Raw genomic sequence first — 18,593 nt, forward strand, 5'->3', positions numbered from 1 at the left:
TGTATTGTACCTTTGCATTTTTCTCCCAAACGAAAGACACTAGAATGAAAATTTTAAAGCCTCCTGTTAGTGCTTCATCTACACGTTATAGCCCTGAATTTTCCAATGCCTAGCTCTTTGCAAAAGAGAGATATTGGCAAGGAAAAGCTGTATTGTACCTTTGCATTTTTCTCCCAAACGAAAGACACTAGAATGAAAATTTTAAAGTCTACTGTTAGTGCTTCATCTACACGTTATAGCCCTGAATTTTCCAATGCCTAGCTCTTTGCAAAAGAGAGATATTGGCAAGGAAAAGCTGTATTGTACCTTTGCATTTTTCTCCCAAACGAAAGACACTAGAATGAAAATTTTAAAGCCTCCTGTTAGTGCTTCATCTACACGATATAGCCCTGAATTTTCCAATGCCTATCTCTTTGCAAAAGAGAGATATCGGCAAGGAAAAGCTGTATTGTACCTTTGCATTTTTCTCCCAAACGAAGGACACTAGAATGAAAATTTTAAAGCCTCCTGTTAGTGCTTCATCTACACGTTATAGCCCTGAATTTTCCAATGCCTATTTCTTTGCAAAAGAGAGATATCGGCAAGGAAAAGCTGTATTGTACCTTTGCATTTTTCTCCCAAACGAAAGACACTAGAATGAAAATTTTAAAGCCTACTGTTAGTGCTTCATCTACACGTTATAGCCCTGAATTTTCCAATGCCTAGCTCTTTGCAAAAGAGAGATATCGGCAAGGAAAAGCTGTATTGTACCTTTGCATTTTTCTCCCAAACGAAAGACACTAGAATGAAAATTTTAAAGCCTCCTGTTAGTGCTTCATCTACACGTTATAGCCCTGAATTTTCCAATGCCTATCTCTTTGCAAAAGAGAGATATCGGCAAGGAAAAGCTGTATTGTACCTTTGTTTTTTTCTCCCAAACGAAAGACACTAGAATGAAAATTTTAAAGCCTCCTATTAGTGCTTCATCTACACGTTATAGCCCTGAATTTTCCAATGCCTATCTCTTTGCAAAAGAGAGATATCGGCAAGGAAAAGCTGCATTGTAGTTTTGCATTTTTCTCCCAAACGAAAGACACTAGAATGAAAATTTTAAAGCCTCCTGTTAGTGCTTCATCTACACGTTATAGCCCTGAATTTTCCAATGCCTAGCTCTTTGCAAAAGAGAGATATTGGCAAGGAAAAGCTGTATTGTACCTTTGCATTTTTCTCCCAAACGAAAGACACTAGAATGAAAATTTAAAAGCCTCCTGTTAGTGCTTCATGTACGCGGTATAGCCCTGAATTTTCCAATGCCTAGCTCTTTGCAAAAGAGAGATATCGGCAAGGAAAAGCTGTATTGTACCTTTGCATTTTTCTCCCAAACGAAAGACACTAGAATGAAAATTTTAAAGCCTCCTGTTAGTGCTTCATCTACACGTTATAGCCCTGAATTTTCCAATGCCTATCTCTTTGCAAAAGAGAGATATCGGCAAGGAAATGCTGTATTGTACCTTTGCATTTTTCTCCCAAACGAAAGACACTAGAATGAAAATTTTAAAGCCTCCTGTTAGTGCTTCATCTACACGTTATAGCCCTGCATTTTCCAATGCCTATCTCTTTGCAAAAGAGAGATATCGGCAAGGAAAAGCTGCATTGTACTTTTGCATTTTTCTCCCAAACGAAAGACACTAGAATGAAAATTTTAAAGCCTCCTGTTAGTGCTTCATCTACACGTTATTGCCCTGAATTTTCCAATGCCTAGCTCTTTGCAAAAGAGAGATATTGGCAAGGAAAAGCTGTATTGTACCTTTGCATTTTTCTCCCAAACGAAAGACACTAGAATGAAAATTTTAAAGCCTCCTGTTAGTGCTTCATCTACACGTTATAGCCCTGAATTTTCCAATGCCTATCTCTTTGCAAAAGAGAGATATCGGCAAGGAAAAACTGTATTGTACCTTTGCATTTTTCTCCCAAACGAAAGACACTAGAATGAAAATTTTAAAGCCTCCTGTTAGTGCTTCATCTACACGTTATAGCCCTGAATTTTCCAATGCCTATCTCTTTGCAAAAGAGAGATATCGGCAAGGAAAAGCTGTATTGTACCTTTGCATTTTTCTCCCAAACGAAGGACACTAGAATGAAAATTTTAAAGCCTCCTATTAGTGCTTCATCTACACGTTATAGCCCTGAATTTTCCAATGCCTATCTCTTTGCAAAAGAGAGATATCGGCAAGGAAAAGCTGTATTGTACCTTTGCATTTTTCTCCCAAACGAAGTACACTAGAATGAAAATGTTAAAGCCTCCTGTTAGTGCTTCATCTACACGTTATAGCCCTGAATTTTCCAATGCCTATCTCTTTGCAAAAGAGAGATATCGGCAAGGAAAAGCTGTATTGTACCTTTGCATTTTTCTCCCAAACGAAAGACACTAGAATGAAAATTTTAAAGCCTCCTGTTAGTGCTTCATCTACACGTTATAGCCCTGAATTTTCCAATGCCTATCTCTTTGCAAAAGAGAGATATCGGCAAGGAAATGCTGTATTGTACCTTTGCATTTTTCTCCCAAACGAAAGACACTAGAATGAAAATTTTAAAGCCTCCTGTTAGTGCTTCATCTACACGTTATAGCCCTGCATTTTCCAATGCCTATCTCTTTGCAAAAGAGAGATATCGGCAAGGAAAAGCTGCATTGTACTTTTGCATTTTTCTCCCAAACGAAAGACACTAGAATGAAAATTTTAAAGCCTCCTGTTAGTGCTTCATCTACACGTTATAGCCCTGAATTTTCCAATGCCTAGCTCTTTGCAAAAGAGAGATATTGGCAAGGAAAAGCTGTATTGTACCTTTGCATTTTTCTCCCAAACGAAAGACACTAGAATGAAAATTTTAAAGCCTACTGTTAGTGCTTCATCTACACGTTATAGCCCTGAATTTTCCAATGCCTAGCTCTTTGCAAAAGAGAGATATCGGCAAGGAAAAGCTGTATTGTACCTTTGCATTTTTCTCCCAAACGAAAGACACTAGAATGAAAATTTTAAAGCCTCCTATTAGTGCTTCATCTACACGTTATAGCCCTGAATTTTCCAATGCCTATCTCTTTGCAAAAGAGAGATATCGGCAAGGAAAAGCTGTATTGTACCTTTGCTTTTTTCTCCCAAACGAAAGACACTAGAATGAAAATTTTAAAGCCTCCTATTAGTGCTTCATCTACACGTTATAGCCCTGAATTTTCCAATGCCTATCTCTTTGCAAAAGAGAGATATCGGCAAGGAAAAGCTGCATTGTACTTTTGCATTTTTCTCCCAAACGAAAGACACTAGAATGAAAATTTTAAAGCCTCCTGTTAGTGCTTCATCTACACGTTATAGCCCTGAATTTTCCAATGCCTAGCTCTTTGCAAAAGAGAGATATTGGCAAGGAAAAGCTGTATTGTACCTTTGCATTTTTCTCCCAAACGAAAGACACTAGAATGAAAATTTAAAAGCCTCCTGTTAGTGCTTCATCTACACGTTATAGCCCTGAATTTTCCAATGCCTATCTCTTTGCAAAAGAGAGATATCGGCAAGGAAATGCTGTATTGTACCTTTGCATTTTTCTCCCAAACGAAAGACACTAGAATGAAAATTTTAAAGCCTCCTGTTAGTGCTTCATCTACACGTTATAGCCCTGCATTTTCCAATGCCTATCTCTTTGCAAAAGAGAGATATCGGCAAGGAAAAGCTGCATTGTACTTTTGCATTTTTCTCCCAAACGAAAGACACTAGAATGAAAATTTTAAAGCCTCCTGTTAGTGCTTCATCTACACGTTATTGCCCTGAATTTTCCAATGCCTAGCTCTTTGCAAAAGAGAGATATTGGCAAGGAAAAGCTGTATTGTACCTTTGCATTTTTCTCCCAAACGAAAGACACTAGAATGAAAATTTTAAAGCCTCCTGTTAGTGCTTCATCTACACGTTATAGCCCTGAATTTTCCAATGCCTATCTCTTTGCAAAAGAGAGATATCGGCAAGGAAAAGCTGTATTGTACCTTTGCATTTTTCTCCCAAACGAAGGACACTAGAATGAAAATTTAAAAGCCTCCTGTTAGTGCTTCATCTACACGGTATAGCCCTGAATTTTCCAATGCCTATCTCTTTGCAAAAGAGAGATATCGGCAAGGAAAAGCTGTATTGTACCTTTGCATTTTTCTCCCAAACGAAAGACATTAGAATGAAAATTTTAAAGCCTCCTGTTAGTGCTTCATCTACACGTTATAGCCCTGAATTTTCCAATGCCTAGCTCTTTGCAAAAGAGAGATATTGTGCTTCCTAGCTGTTTTTTATAAAATCACTTAATTAAATCTAACTCTGATTACGTCAGAGAAGGCCAGGTACCCTACACCATAAGAGGGGGTTTGAAATTTTGACTTGTCTACTTAAAGATCACCAAAATCTGATGACAAGGTCAATTACATCCCTGGGTGGGATTGAACCTCCAACCTTTTGGTTAATAGCCCATGTAAGTGCAAGAAATCCTGAAGCACTCACTCATCATGGGAAAGTACCAATGTGTATCTTGATTATTGACTTTTTAAAGTTTTTCTAGGAAACGTTCTAGATGAATGATTATTAGCCTTTGTCAGTATTGACTTTTGCAAGGTGTCTCTGTGGCGCAATCAGTTAGTGTGTAAGGTCATTAACCAAAAGGTTGGTGGTTCAATCCCACCCAGGGACTTAATTGACCTTGTTATCAGATTTTGGTGATCTTTAAGTAGACAAGTCAAAATTTCAAACCCACTGTTATGGTGTAGGGTACCTGGCCTTCTCTGATGTTTAGATTTGATTCAGTGATTTTATAAAAACAGCTAGGAAGCACAATTTAGCAGTGGGTTGCAGAGAAAAAGAAATATGCTGGCAGAAAAATCCAATTGAGTGATTAAACAGCTCTTCATTTTCTGGCTTTATTTTTATACTAACAAATTTGTTCTCTGAAAAGTGTCCACAAAGCCAAGTCTCTGATTAACACCTTTGTAGGGATGGTTTTTCACCTATTACTAAATTAAACTTGCTTCATTGGAAAGGCAGCAAGATGCATCCTCATTTCAATGTCTACTGAAATAATACAGGTTGACACCAGGAAACATTAACGCCACTGCATCCTTGCTGCTTTCGCATGTGGAAGTCTGTTTAATGTGAAAACAAGGTGATATCTAATTAGCACACAGGTAAGGAATTAAGAAAATCTTTATTTAAGGGTGAAGATGTTTCTCACAAAATCGTTGCCCCAATGCATCATTGAAATTCAAGCTGGAAAGATGATTTTAATATATCACTTGTACATTTTGCATTGCTCTTCTGGTGACAATGTAGTTTGTTTTGTCAATTACCATTTTAATAATCGGGTAAAGAAAATTAATTGGATTTTTGAAAGAAAACAATACTGTCAATATACTATTAAAACAAATTAAAATGGTAAAAGTTATTGTACTTTAAGTAAAAATAAAAGAGCAAAAATATCAATCCCAGTTTTTGATTACTTTAATTAACAAAAAAAAATGCACATAGCAGAGGATAGTTTCGATCAATCAACCTCTGGGTTATGGGCCCAGCATGCTTCCATTGCACTACTCTGCTGCTCATGGAAGTGTAAGAGATCCTGAAGACTAAATTGATTAAAGGCCTAAAAGTACTGGACTATAAGGAAAGACTTACTAGGCTGAATATTTATACACTAGAAAAGAGGTGCCTAAGAGGAGATATTATTAATATCTTCAAATATGTAAAGATACATAACAAAGAGTTATCAGAGGAATTATTTATTAAACGAACACGTGGTCACTCGCTGCGACTGGAGGAAAGTTCAAAACGCAATGGAGGAAAGGTTTCTTCACTGTTAGGGCAATCAGGATGTGGAATTCCCTGCCAGGGAAGGTGGTAATGGCGGACTCTGTAATTGGATTTAAAAAAGGAATGGATACATTTCTGAATGAAAAAGCTATCCAAGGTTATAATACTTAAAATATCAACATGGTTAATCCGGGGGTAACATGAGTTATAGTAGCTAACTAGTCATAAAACATTATTCAGCAAGTATGTAGAATCATCACAACTTAAAACAGGTTGAACACGATGGGCAATTTGCCTCTATTCAACCTCAAAAACTATGTTACTATATTACTATGTTATTGTAGTATACAGAACACCACAATGCAATGAGCAGTGATAGTGAGCACTGATGAGGATACTAGAACTGACACTGAGCAGCAAGATGCAGCACTGGACTATTAGTAATGTACTGTAGTATGCTGAGCACCACAATGCAGCACAAGACAATGAGCAGTGATACTGAGCACTGATGAGGATACTACTGAGAACTGACACTGAGCAGGAGAGACACACTACTAGTATTACTGAGCAGCAATAAGTAACCACTGATACTGAGCACTGATATTGAGATTTCCACTGAGAGAACATAGCCACGTCCTCTCCGCTCTCTCTTCAATGCACGAGTAAAAATGGCAGCAACGCGCAGCTCTTTATATGGAATCCGAATCTCGCGAGAATCCGACAGCGGGATGATGACATTTTCCCTTGTTCAGGTTTTCCGAGTCAGGCGGGAACAACCGAGCCTGCCTCGGACCAGTGTAAACAACGTGGAGTTCGTGGGGAATTCGGTTCTCGGAGAACCGAACCCACTCCTCTCTACCTTATACCCATCAATTTTTTTATTTTCAATCTAAGCCCCTGCAGTTTTCTGTAAGCATCTGCTTCGCTATGATGATCAACAAGTCACAAGGGCAAACACTCAGGGTTTGAGGCGTAGATCTTAGGACCAGCTGCTACAAGCATGGCAGAGGTGTCACTATCACTGGTGACACCCAGAGAGGTGGCGAGGGAGATTGTAATGCAGTGCGCGCAGATAAGCAGCGCAATGGTAAAAAGGAGGCATGGTTTCATAGGTAGGGGCGTGGCCTGGTGGCCTGAATCTACATTTTGTTGCTCCGGGTGTCCCGGGGGTTGGGGGCTGCACCCGGGGACTAGTGTGTGAGCGGTGCTGGCTCCTGCACAGTGACAGGGCATGGCCACCCAGCATGACGCCTCCCTTCTTGACCATGCTGTAATTGCAGTCGCACTGCAGTTCAGCGTGATCATAAAAAATGGTGTAGGCTCCTGCTGGTGCAGACTGTATGTGCGCGCAGGAAGCCGCCACCATTTTTGTGATCACAGCGGCTGAATGTGATGTCATACAGCCGCTGTGACCACGCCCCCTGTGTCTCCTCCGTTGCAGACCCCATTTTGAAGCCTTGCCCCCGCACCGCTCCATCCCTGACTTGGAAATGGAGTGTTGCTGACCCACCTCTCCCCCCCTTCCCCGCCCCGATTGACAGGCAGAGGCGATCACATTCTCTGCGGGGTGCCGCAGAAAATGCAGGCACATGCGTATGCTCTTAGCAATTTTTGCAGTTGGATCGCTTATTGCGATTGCAATCCAACCTGAATCAGGCCCTATTACCTATCACAATGCGCTGCGGGCAGTACAAAATTGGGTTAATATAGGAGAAAAACCCCCAGACCTGTGCTCCTTAACTGTACCTGGTGGCTAGTGGAGCGGCTGCCCAGTAATCAGTGTCCACCGCAGTGCGCACACGGCCCACCCCCTACGGCCTCGCTCCCCTTCATCAGCGGCCTCGTGATCCGGAAGGGTGGTGTGTGTGTGACTGACCTTAGGATGAGACCGGAGCCTCCGCTGCAGTGACCCAGCAACCAGGGCACGGGAGTATACAGCGCCGCTGGGAGTGATGAAGCTGCAGTAAAGATGTCTATTAGACCTAGCCTGCTGCAGCCCTTGTAGATTCTCATAAAACAAGTTCTTCTTTTCTTGTCAAAATTAATAGCTAAGAATAGGCTGCCTGAGGCAGGCCCCTGTTAATTGGCCTGCTACTGAAGGCACCAACTACAAACTGAGCTCCCTGTTCATGGAAGCGGGGTTATAGAGGAGAATGCACTGAGCTTCTTGGGAACAGTCAAAAGCTTTGAGCCGGTTGGTGCCTCAGATCAAGATCCTACTCTACACCCCAATGTGAATCCTTGTGGAGTCCAGTGTACCCCACAGAAGAAATTAATGTGTCACACCCATTGGCAGCAACCTTAGAATAGCTGCTGACGGGCACAATTGAGAAAGGAAGGGGGGGGACATTTGAATCCAGCACATAGATGCAATTCAAATATGTAATTTGTACCTTCCTATTTTAAAATATAATGGATGAACCTCACCCTGTGAGAACAATCTTCATGATCAAGAGATCTAATATGTAAAATAAGTATGAGTTGGGATAGGGCTGGGGAGGGTGACAGCTCGGGCAGCCCCTCCCCCGTCAAGTTAAGGAGATTCAACTGAGGAAGCACAAGGGAACTCTCGTCTGGGGACAACAACTGCAGGGAGACCACATCTTTTCAGATGAACATGGGAGGGCGGAAGGCTGCCTAATACTGAAGCACCATCAAATATCAAACCATATCCAACAACTAGTACAAGCATTCCTGGGGGAAGGTCTGCAGCAGACGGATTTGCATACGGTGATGTCATCCAAGCAGTGGGCCAAAGTTGGCTGGAACCCTCATCTGCATATAAAAAGAGAAAAGGGGCATGCAGGGCATGGCGGCCTTTTGCAGTGCTTGGATGACCCCTAGTTCGCATTAAACACCCCCACCCTCCTTTGGTGTGGGGCTCATGTTGGCCATGCCCCATCCCCTGAAGCATTCATGCTGATTTCTTGCAGCAGCTGGGCACTGTAACAGCTCCAGAGCTGCTCTGTAAGGCAAGTAAAAGGGTGTGGGCCCTGCAGCACCACCTGTAGTTCGCATTGTGCGTTGGAAGGCACAAAGTAAGCAGACGGGAGGAGAAGTCAGGATAGTACACAAGGGCATCCTTTTCTCTTAGTCCGTAGAGGATGCTGGGGTCACATTAAGAACCATGGGGTATAGACGGGATCCGCAAGAGACATGGGCACTTTAAGACTTTCAAAGGGTGTGAACTGGCTCCTCCCTCTATGCCCCTCCTCCAGACTCCAGTTATAGGAACTGTGCCCAGGGAGACGGACATTTCGAGGAAAGGATTTATTGTTAAACTAAGGTGAGCATCTTACCAGCTCACACCTTAAGCATGCCGCAGAACGTGGCATTCAACAGAACACAAGCCAACGGCATGAACAATTGCAGCAAAAAGCTGACCAGAACCGTAACACAACATGTGTATAACCACAAGTAATAACTGCAGACACAGTATGGACTGGGACGGGTGCCCAGCATCCTCTACGTACTAAGAGAAAAGGATTTACCGGTAGGTATTAAAATCCTATTTTCTCATACGACCTAGAGGATGCTGGGGTCACATTAAGAACCATGGGGTTATACCAAAGCTCTTGAACGGGTGGGAGAGTGCGTACGACTCTGCAGCACCGAATGACCCAACTTGAGGTTATCATCAGCCAAGGTATCAAACTTGTAAAACTTAGCAAAAGTGTTTACTAAATAGCTGCTCGGCAAAGTTGCAATGCCGAGACTCCCCGACCAGCTGCCCAGGATGAACCCACCTTTCTAGTAGAATGGGTCTTCACCTAATTCAGTAACGGCAATCCTGCCGTGGAATGAGCATGCTGAATCTTACCACAGATCCAGCGCATAATGGTCTGCATGGAAGCAGGACACCCAATCATGTTGGGAGCATACAGGACAAACAGAGCCTCTGTTTTCCTAATCTGAACCGTTCTGGTGACATAAATTTTCAAAGTTCTGACCACAGCCAGAGACTTTGACTCAACGAAGGTGTCAGTGGCCAAAGGCACCATGTGGAAAGATGAACCACCTTCGGCAGAAATTGTTGACGTGTCCTCAATTCTGCTCTATCTTCATGAAAGATCAAATAAAGGCTCTTGTGATACTGCATGGTTTGTACTGTTTTCCATGTGCTCCCAGATCTTTCAAGCAAGTAGCATGGTCAAGAAAGTTCTGTTTGAAAAGAAACAAACATTTACTGTCATTGTTATGCAAATAAACTTACATTAAAGCTAACAAGAAAGCACACTCGTTCTGTCTTTAAACTGATAAAAGAAACCCCAATAATATGGGGCATGCAAAAATTGAGATAAAACTCAGTTTTGCTCCTCTCCACGGAAATCTTTAATAAAAGGCGAAATATTTGTTAGTTCTGAAGAGAAACCAGAGCATGACCAAGATTCCACCTGTCGCCTGAGTGCCATGCCAGCAGTTCTCATTCAGCTCAAAGTGAGCACCCAATTTGAATGAAAGAAAGCAGATTTCTCACCAGGCTTCCCCTTGCTATAAACATGGTTTGTACTCTTTTCCATGTGCTCCCAGATCTTTCAAACAATTAGTGTGGTCAAGAAAGTTCTGTTTGAAAAGAAACAAACATTTACTGTCATTTCTATGCAAATGAGCTTACATTAAAGCACACTCGTTCTATCTTTAAACCAATAAAATAAAACCCCAATAAGATGGGGCATGCACAAATTGAGATAAAACTCAGTTTTGCTCCTCTCCACGGAAATCTTTAGTAAAAGGCGAAAGATTTGTTCGTTCTGAAGAGAAACCACAGCATGACCAAGATTCTACCTGTCGCCTGAGTGCCATGCCAGCAGTCCTCATTCAGCTCAAAGTGAGCACCCAATTTGAAAGAAAGAAAGCAGATTTCTCACCAGGCTTCCCCTTGCTATAAACATGGTTTGTACTCTTTTCCATGTGCTCCCAGATCTTTCAAGCAATTAGTATAGTCAAGAAAGTTCTGTTTGAAAAGAAACAAACATTTACTGTCATTTCTACGCAAATGAGCTTACATTAAAGCACACTCGTTCTATCTTTAAACTGATAAAAGAAACCCCAATAAGACGGGGCATGCAAAAATTGAGATAAAACTCAGTTTTGCTCCTCTCCATGGAAATCTTTAGTAAAAGGCGAAAGATTTGTTCGTTCTGAAGAGAAACCAGAGCATGACCAAGATTCCACCTGTCGCCTGAGTGCCGTGCCAGCAGTCCTCATTCAGCTCAAAGTGAGCACCCAATTTGAAAGAAAGAAAGCAGATTTCTCACCAGGCTTCCCCTTGCTATAAGCATGGTTTGTACTCTTTTCCATGTGCTCCCAGATCTTTCAAGCAATTAGTATGGTCAAGAAAGTTCTGCTTGAAAAGAAACAGACATTTATTGTCATTGTTATGCAAATAAACTTACATTAAAGCTAACAAGAAAGCACACTCGTTCTGTCTTTAATCCGATAAAAGAAACCCCAATAATATGGGGCATGCAAAAATTGAGATAAAACTCAGTTTTGCTCCTCTCCACGGAAATCTTTAGTAAAAGGCGAAAGATTTGTTCGTTCTGAAGAGAAACCAGAGCATGACCAAGATTCCACCTGTCGCCTGAGTGCCGTGCCAGCAGTCCTTATTCAGATCAAAGTGAGCGCCCAATTTGAAAGAAAGCAGATTTCTCACCTGTCTTCTCCTTGCTATAAGCATGGTTTGTACTGTATTCCATGTGCTCCCAGATCTTTCAAGCAAGTAGCATGGTCAAGAAAGTTCTGTTTGAAAAGAAACAAACATTTACTGTCATTTCTACGCAAATGAGCTTACATTAAAGCACACTCGTTCTATCTTTAAACTGATAAAAGAAACCCCAATAAGACGGGGCATGCAAAAATTGAGATAAAACTCAGTTTTGCTCCTCTCCATGGAAATCTTTAGTAAAAGGCGAAAGATTTGTTCGTTCTGAAGAGAAACCAGAGCATGACCAAGATTCCACCTGTCGCCTGAGTGCCGTGCCAGCAGTCCTCATTCAGCTCAAAGTGAGCACCCAATTTGAAAGAAAGAAAGCAGATTTCTCACCAGGCTTCCCCTTGCTATAAGCATGGTTTGTACTCTTTTCCATGTGCTCCCAGATCTTTCAAGCAATTAGTATGGTCAAGAAAGTTCTGCTTGAAAAGAAACAGACATTTATTGTCATTGTTATGCAAATAAACTTACATTAAAGCTAACAAGAAAGCACACTCGTTCTGTCTTTAATCCGATAAAAGAAACCCCAATAATATGGGGCATGCAAAAATTGAGATAAAACTCAGTTTTGCTCCTCTCCACGGAAATCTTTAGTAAAAGGCGAAAGATTTGTTCGTTCTGAAGAGAAACCAGAGCATGACCAAGATTCCACCTGTCGCCTGAGTGCCGTGCCAGCAGTCCTTATTCAGATCAAAGTGAGCGCCCAATTTGAAAGAAAGCAGATTTCTCACCTGTCTTCTCCTTGCTATAAGCATGGTTTGTACTGTATTCCATGTGCTCCCAGATCTTTCAAGCAAGTAGCATGGTCAAGAAAGTTCTGTTTGAAAAGAAACAAACATTTACTGTCATTTCTATGCAAATGAGCTTACATTAAAGCACACTCATTCTATCTTTAAACCGATAAAAGAAACCCCAAAAAGATGGGGCATGCAAAAATTGAGATAAAACTCGGTTTTGCTCCTCTCCACGGAAATCTTTAGTAAAAGGCGAAAGATTTGTTCGTTCTGAAGAGAAACCAGAGCATGACCAAGATTTTTATCTGAAAATATGTGTTCTCCCTGCAGTTGTTGTCCCCAGATGAGAGTTCCCTTGTGCTGCCTCAGTTGAATCTCCTTTACTTGACAGGGGGATGCTCGAGCAGCGACCCTCCCCAGCTCTAGCCCAACTCCTACTTACCTGCCAGGTGAGATACTATGATCATGAAGGTGCTTCTCCCAGGGCAAGGCTCACCCATTGCACTCTGGGTGTGCTGCTTCTGCGATTTCCCCAAATGTGGGAAACTTGACTGCATAATTTGTGTTTCCCCTGGTCGGCTCTCGTATAATTCAGATCTCTTTGTCTCAGGTCTCTCTCCAGCCTAGTTTGCTGTCTGTTTCTACTTCTCTTTTCTTGAGCCGCTCCCTTCTATGCCCTTGCGCACTATCCTGACTTCTCCCGTCTGCTTACTTCGTGCCTTCCAACGCACAATGCAAACTACAGGTAGTGCTGCAGGACCCACACCCTTTTACTTGCCTTACAGAGCGTCTCTGGAGCAGTTACAGTGCCCAGCTGCTGCAAGAAATCAGCTTGAATGCTTCAGGGGCTGGGGAATAGCCAACATGAGCCCCACACCGAAGGAGGGTGGAGGTGTGTAATGCGAACTAGGGGTCATCCAAGCGCCGCAAAAGGCCGCCATGCCCTGCACGCCCCTTGTCTCTTTTCATATGCAGACGAGGGTTGAAGCCAACTTTGACCCACTGTTTGGATGACATCACCATATGCAAATCCATCTGCTGCAGGCCTTCCCCCAGGAATGCTTGCACTAGTTGTTGCATTTGGTTTGTTGTTTGGGGGTGCTTCAGTATTAGGCAGCCTTCTGCCCTCCCATGTTCATCTGAAAATATGTGTTCTCCCTGCAGTTGTTGTCCCCAGATGAGAGTTCCCTTGTGCTGCCTCAGTTGAATCTCCTTTACTTGACAGAGATGTGCCTGAGCAGCGGCCCTCCCCAGCCCTATCCCAAATCATACTTATTTTGCATAGGCGATACCATGGTCATGAAGATTGTTCTCCCAGGGTGAGGTTCATTCATTGCATTCTGGGTATGCTGACCCCTGTGATTTCCCCAAATGTGGGAAACTCGACTGCATTATTTGTGGTAGTGGGGGACTGTGTTTGTGCTTTCCTCTGGTCAGCTCTGGTAAAAATCAGATTTCTTTATCTCAGATCTTCCTCTAGCCTTGTTCTTCTTTCGAGAGTTCCCTTGTGCTGCCTCAGTTGGATCTCTTTCACTTGACAGGGGGGTGCCCGAGCAGCGACCCTCCCCAGCTCTAGCCCAACTCCTACTTACCTGCCAGGTGAGATACTATGATCATGAAGGTGCTTCTCCCAGGGCAAGGCTCACCCATTGCACACTAGTTGTGCTGCCCCTGTGATTTCCCCAAATGTGGGAAACTTGACTGCATAATTTGTGTTTCCCTTGGTCGGCTCTCGTATAATTCAGATCTCTTTGTCTCAGGTCTCTCTCCAGCCTAGTTTGCTGTCTGTTTCCACTTCTCTTTTCTTGAGCCGCTCCCTTCTATGCCCTTGCGCACTATCCTGACTTCTCCCGTCTGCTTACTTCGTGCCTTCCAACGCACAATGCAAACTACAGGTAGTGCTGCAGGGCCCACACCCTTTTACTTGCCTTACAGAGCAGCTCTGGAGCAGTTACAGTGCCCAGCTGCTGCAAGAAATCAGCTTGAATGCTTCAGGGGCTGGGGCATAGCCAACATGAGCCCCACACCGAAGGAGGGTGGAGGTGTGTAATGCGAACTAGGGGTCATCCAAGCGCCGCAAAAGGCCGCCATGCCCTGCACGCCCCTTTTCTCTTTTCATATGCAGACGAGGGTTGAAGCCAACTTTGACCCACTGCTTGGATGGCATCACCATATGCAAATCCATCTGCTGCAGGCCTTCCCCCAGGAATGCTTGCACTAGTTGTTGCATTTGGTTTGTTGTTTGGGGGTGCTTCAGTATTAGGCAGCCTTCTGCCCTCCCATGTTCATCTGAAAATATGTGTTCTCCCTGCAGTTGTTGTCCCCAGATGAGAGTTCCCTTGTGCTGCCTCAGTTGAATCTCCTTTACTTGACAGAGATGTGCCTGAGCAGCGGCCCTCCCCAGCCCTATCCCAAATCATACTTATTTTGCATAGGAGAGACCATGGTCTTGAAGATTGTTCTCCCAGGGTGAGGTTCATTCATTGCATTCTGGGTATGCTGACCCATGTGATTTCCCCAAATGTGGGAAACTCAACTGCATTATTTGTGGTAGTGGGGGACTGTGTTTGTGCTTTCCTCTGGTCAGCTCTAGTAAAAGTCAGATTTCTTTGTTTCAGTTCTTCCTCTAGCCTTGTTCTTCTTTCGAGAGTTCCCTTGTGCTGCCTCAGTGTGTATGGTTATTAATCAAAAGGTTGGTGGTTCAATCCCACTAAGGGACGTAATTGACCTTGTTATCAGATTTTGGTGATATTTAAGTAGACAAGTCAAAATTTCAAACCCCCTGTTATGGTGTAGGGTACCTGGCCTTCTCTGATGTAATCAGAGTTAGATTTGATTCAGTGATTTTATAAAAACAGCTAGGAAGCACAATTTAGCAGTGGGTTGCAGAGAAAAAGAAAAATGCTGGCAAAAAAATCCAATTGAGTGATTAAACAGCTCTTCATTTTCTGGCTTTATTTTTATGCTAACAAATTTGTTCTCTGAAAAGTGTCCACAAAGCCAAGTCTCTGATTAACACCTTTGTAGGGATGGTTTTTCACCTATTACTAAATTAAACTTGCTTCATTGGAAAGGCAGCAAGATGCATCCTCATTTCAATGTCTACTGAAATAATACAGGTTGACACCAGGAAACATTAACGCCACTGCATCCTTGCTGCTTTCGCATGTGGAAGTCTGTTTAATGTGAAAACAAGGTGATATCTAATTAGCACACAGGTAAGGAATTAAGAAAATCTTTATTTAAGGGTGAAGGTGTTTCTCACAAAATCGTTGCCCCAATGCATCATTGAAATTCAAGCTGGAAAGATGATTTTAATATATCACTTGTACATTTTGTATTGCTCTTCTGGTGACAATGTAGTTTGTTTTTGTCAATTACCATTTTAATAATAGGGTAAAGAAAATTAAGTGGATTTTTGAAAGAAAACAATACTGTCAATATACTATTAAAACAAATTAAAATGGTAAAAGTTAGTGTACTTTAAGTAAAAATAAAAGAGCAAAAATATCAATCCCAGTTTTGGATTACTTTAATTAACAAAAAAAATGCATATAGCAGAGGATAGTTTCAATCTGCCTACCTCTGGGTTATGGGCCCAGCATTTTTCCATTGCAGTACTCTGCTGCACATGTAAGTGCAAGAGATCCTGAAGCACTCACTCATCATGGGAAAGTACCAATGTGTTTCTTCGTTGGTTGATGGAAGAAACATCTTACAAAAACTCTCCAGATTATTGACTTTTTAAAGTTTTTCTAGGAAACGTTCTAGATGAATGCTTATTAGCCTTTGTCAGTACGTACATTTGTAAAGTGTCTCTGTGGCGCAATCTGTTAGTGTGTTTGGTTATTAATCAAAGGGTTGGTGGTTCAATCCCACCCAGGGATGTAATTGACCTTGTTATCAGATTTTGGTGATCTTTAAGTAGACAAGTCAAAATTTCAAACCCCCTTCTTATGGTGTAGGGTACCTGGCCTACTCTGATGTAATCAGAGTTAGATTTGAATCAGTGATTTTATAAAAAAAAACAGCTAGGAAGCACAATTTAGCAGTGGGTTGCAGAGAAAAAGAAATATGCTGGCAGAAAAATCCAATTGAGTGATTAAACAGCTCTTCATTTTCTGGCTTTATTTTTATGCTAACAAATTTGTTCTCTGAAAAGTGTCCACAAAGCTAAGTCTCTGATTAACACCTTTGTAGGGATGGTTTTTCACCTATTACTAAATTAAACTTGCTTCATTGGAAAGGCAGCAAGATGCATCCTCATTTCAATGTCTACTGAAATAATACAGGTTGACACCAGGAAACATTAACGCCACTGCATCCTTGCTGCTTTCGCATGTGGAAGTCTGTTTAATGTGAAAACAAGGTGATATCTAATTAGCACACAGGTAAGGAATTAAGAAAATCTTTATTTAAGGGTGAAGATGTTTCTCACAAAATCGTTGCCCCAATGCATCATTGAAATTCAAGCTGGAAAGATGATTTTAATATATCACTTGTACATTTTGTATTGCTCTTCTGGTGACAATGTAGTTTGTTTTTGTCAATTACCATTTTAATAATCGGGTAAAGAAAATTAATTGGATTTTTGAAAGAAAACAATACTGTCAATATACTATTAAAACAAATTAAAATGGTAAAAGTTATTGTACTTTAAGTAAAAATAAAAGAGCAAAAATATCAATCCCAGTTTTGGATTACTTTAATTAACAAAAAAAAAATGCATATAGCAGAGGATAGTTTCAATCTGCCTACCTCTGGGTTATGGACCCAGCATGCTTCCATTACAGTACTCTGCTGCACATGTAAGTGCAAGAGGTCCTGAAGCACTCACTTATCATGGGAAAGTACCAATGTGTTTCTTCATTGGTTGATGGAAGAAACATCTTACAAAAACTCTCCACATTATTGACTTTTTAAAATGTTTCTAGGAAACGTTCTAGATGAATGCTTATTAGCCTTTGTCAGTATGTACTTTTGCAAAGTGTCGCTGTGGCGCAATCAGTTAGTGTGTATGGTTATTAACCAAAAGGTTGGTGGTTCAATCCCACCCAGGGACGTAATTGACCTTGTTATCAGATTTTGGTGATCTTTAAGTAGACAAGTCAAAATTTCAAACCCCCTGTTATGGTGTAGGGTACCTGGCCTTCTCTGATGTAATCAGAGTTAGATTTGATTCAGTGATTTTATAAAAACAGCTAGGAAGCACAATTTAGCAGTGGGTTGCAGAGAAAAAGAAATATGCTGGCAAAAAAATCCAATTGAGTGATTAAACAGCTCTTCATTTTCTGGCTTTATTTTTATGCTAACAAATTTGTTCTCTGAAAAGTGTCCACAAAGCCAAGTCTCTGATTAACACCTTTGTAGGGATGGTTTTTCACCTATTACTAAATTAAACTTGCTTCATTGGAAAGGCAGCAAGATGCATCCTCATTTCAATGTCTACTGAAATAATACAGGTTGACACCAGGAAACATTAACGCCACTGCATCCTTGCTGCTTTCGCATGTGGAAGTCTGTTTAATGTGAAAACAAGGTGATATCTAATTAGCACACAGGTAAGGAATTAAGAAAATCTTTATTTAAGGGTGAAGGTGTTTCTCACAAAATCGTTGCCCCAATGCATCATTGAAATTCAAGCTGGAAAGATGATTTTAATATATCACTTGTACATTTTGTATTGCTCTTCTGGTGACAATGTAGTTTGTTTTTGTCAATTACCATTTTAATAATAGGGTAAAGAAAATTAAGTGGATTTTTGAAAGAAAACAATACTGTCAATATACTATTAAAACAAATTAAAATGGTAAAAGTTATTGTACTTTAAGTAAAAATAAAAGAGCAAAAATATCAATCCCAGTTTTGGATTACTTTAATTAACAAAAAAAAATGCATATAGCAGAGGATAGTTTCAATCTGCCTACCTCTGGGTTATGGGCCCAGCATTTTTCCATTGCAGTACTCTGCTGCACATGTAAGTGCAAGAGATCCTGAAGCACTCACTCATCATGGGAAAGTACCAATGTGTTTCTTCGTTGGTTGATGGAAGAAACATCTTACAAAAACTCTCCAGATTATTGACTTTTTAAAGTTTTTCTAGGAAACGTTCTAGATGAATGCTTATTAGCCTTTGTCAGTATGTACGTTTGTAAAGTGTCTCTGTGGCGCAATCTGTTAGTGTGTTTGGTTATTAATCAAAGGGTTGGTGGTTCAATCCCACCCAGGGATGTAATTGACCTTGTTATCAGATTTTGGTGATCTTTAAGTAGACAAGTCAAAATTTCAAACCCCCTTCTTATGGTGTAGGGTACCTGGCCTACTCTGATGTAATCAGAGTTA

At 41.3% G+C, this 18,593-nt stretch overlaps 11 non-coding genes across 11 annotated transcripts; 4 read left to right on the forward strand and 7 right to left on the reverse strand.

The window, feature by feature from the left end:
- Window positions 1–10,068: 10,068 nt before the first annotated feature.
- Window positions 10,069–10,184, reverse strand: LOC135045832 (U5 spliceosomal RNA). Its single transcript, XR_010238229.1, has one exon. It is a non-coding gene; the product is annotated as a U5 spliceosomal RNA (small nuclear RNA).
- A 275-nt stretch (window positions 10,185–10,459) lies between these two features.
- On the reverse strand, window positions 10,460–10,575 carry LOC135045831 (U5 spliceosomal RNA). The gene has a single exon (XR_010238228.1). It is a non-coding gene; the product is annotated as a U5 spliceosomal RNA (small nuclear RNA).
- Window positions 10,576–10,849: 274 nt separating this feature from the next.
- LOC135045827 (U5 spliceosomal RNA) lies at window positions 10,850–10,965 on the reverse strand. Its single transcript, XR_010238224.1, has one exon. It is a non-coding gene; the product is annotated as a U5 spliceosomal RNA (small nuclear RNA).
- Window positions 10,966–11,251: 286 nt separating this feature from the next.
- Window positions 11,252–11,367, reverse strand: LOC135045820 (U5 spliceosomal RNA). The gene has a single exon (XR_010238218.1). It is a non-coding gene; the product is annotated as a U5 spliceosomal RNA (small nuclear RNA).
- A 270-nt stretch (window positions 11,368–11,637) lies between these two features.
- On the reverse strand, window positions 11,638–11,753 carry LOC135045828 (U5 spliceosomal RNA). Its single transcript, XR_010238225.1, has one exon. It is a non-coding gene; the product is annotated as a U5 spliceosomal RNA (small nuclear RNA).
- Window positions 11,754–12,039: 286 nt separating this feature from the next.
- Window positions 12,040–12,155, reverse strand: LOC135045821 (U5 spliceosomal RNA). Its single transcript, XR_010238219.1, has one exon. It is a non-coding gene; the product is annotated as a U5 spliceosomal RNA (small nuclear RNA).
- Window positions 12,156–12,425: 270 nt separating this feature from the next.
- LOC135045823 (U5 spliceosomal RNA) lies at window positions 12,426–12,541 on the reverse strand. Its single transcript, XR_010238221.1, has one exon. It is a non-coding gene; the product is annotated as a U5 spliceosomal RNA (small nuclear RNA).
- A 144-nt stretch (window positions 12,542–12,685) lies between these two features.
- On the forward strand, window positions 12,686–12,848 carry LOC135045769 (U1 spliceosomal RNA). Its single transcript, XR_010238186.1, has one exon. It is a non-coding gene; the product is annotated as a U1 spliceosomal RNA (small nuclear RNA).
- A 671-nt stretch (window positions 12,849–13,519) lies between these two features.
- LOC135045867 (U1 spliceosomal RNA) lies at window positions 13,520–13,683 on the forward strand. Its single transcript, XR_010238263.1, has one exon. It is a non-coding gene; the product is annotated as a U1 spliceosomal RNA (small nuclear RNA).
- A 152-nt stretch (window positions 13,684–13,835) lies between these two features.
- LOC135045816 (U1 spliceosomal RNA) lies at window positions 13,836–13,998 on the forward strand. The gene has a single exon (XR_010238215.1). It is a non-coding gene; the product is annotated as a U1 spliceosomal RNA (small nuclear RNA).
- Window positions 13,999–14,669: 671 nt separating this feature from the next.
- On the forward strand, window positions 14,670–14,833 carry LOC135045685 (U1 spliceosomal RNA). Its single transcript, XR_010238100.1, has one exon. It is a non-coding gene; the product is annotated as a U1 spliceosomal RNA (small nuclear RNA).
- Window positions 14,834–18,593: the final 3,760 nt, after the last annotated feature.

This window comes from Pseudophryne corroboree, unplaced genomic scaffold (assembly GCF_028390025.1).
Source record: "Pseudophryne corroboree isolate aPseCor3 unplaced genomic scaffold, aPseCor3.hap2 scaffold_912, whole genome shotgun sequence".
NCBI classification, from domain to species: Eukaryota; Metazoa; Chordata; class Amphibia; order Anura; family Myobatrachidae; genus Pseudophryne; species Pseudophryne corroboree.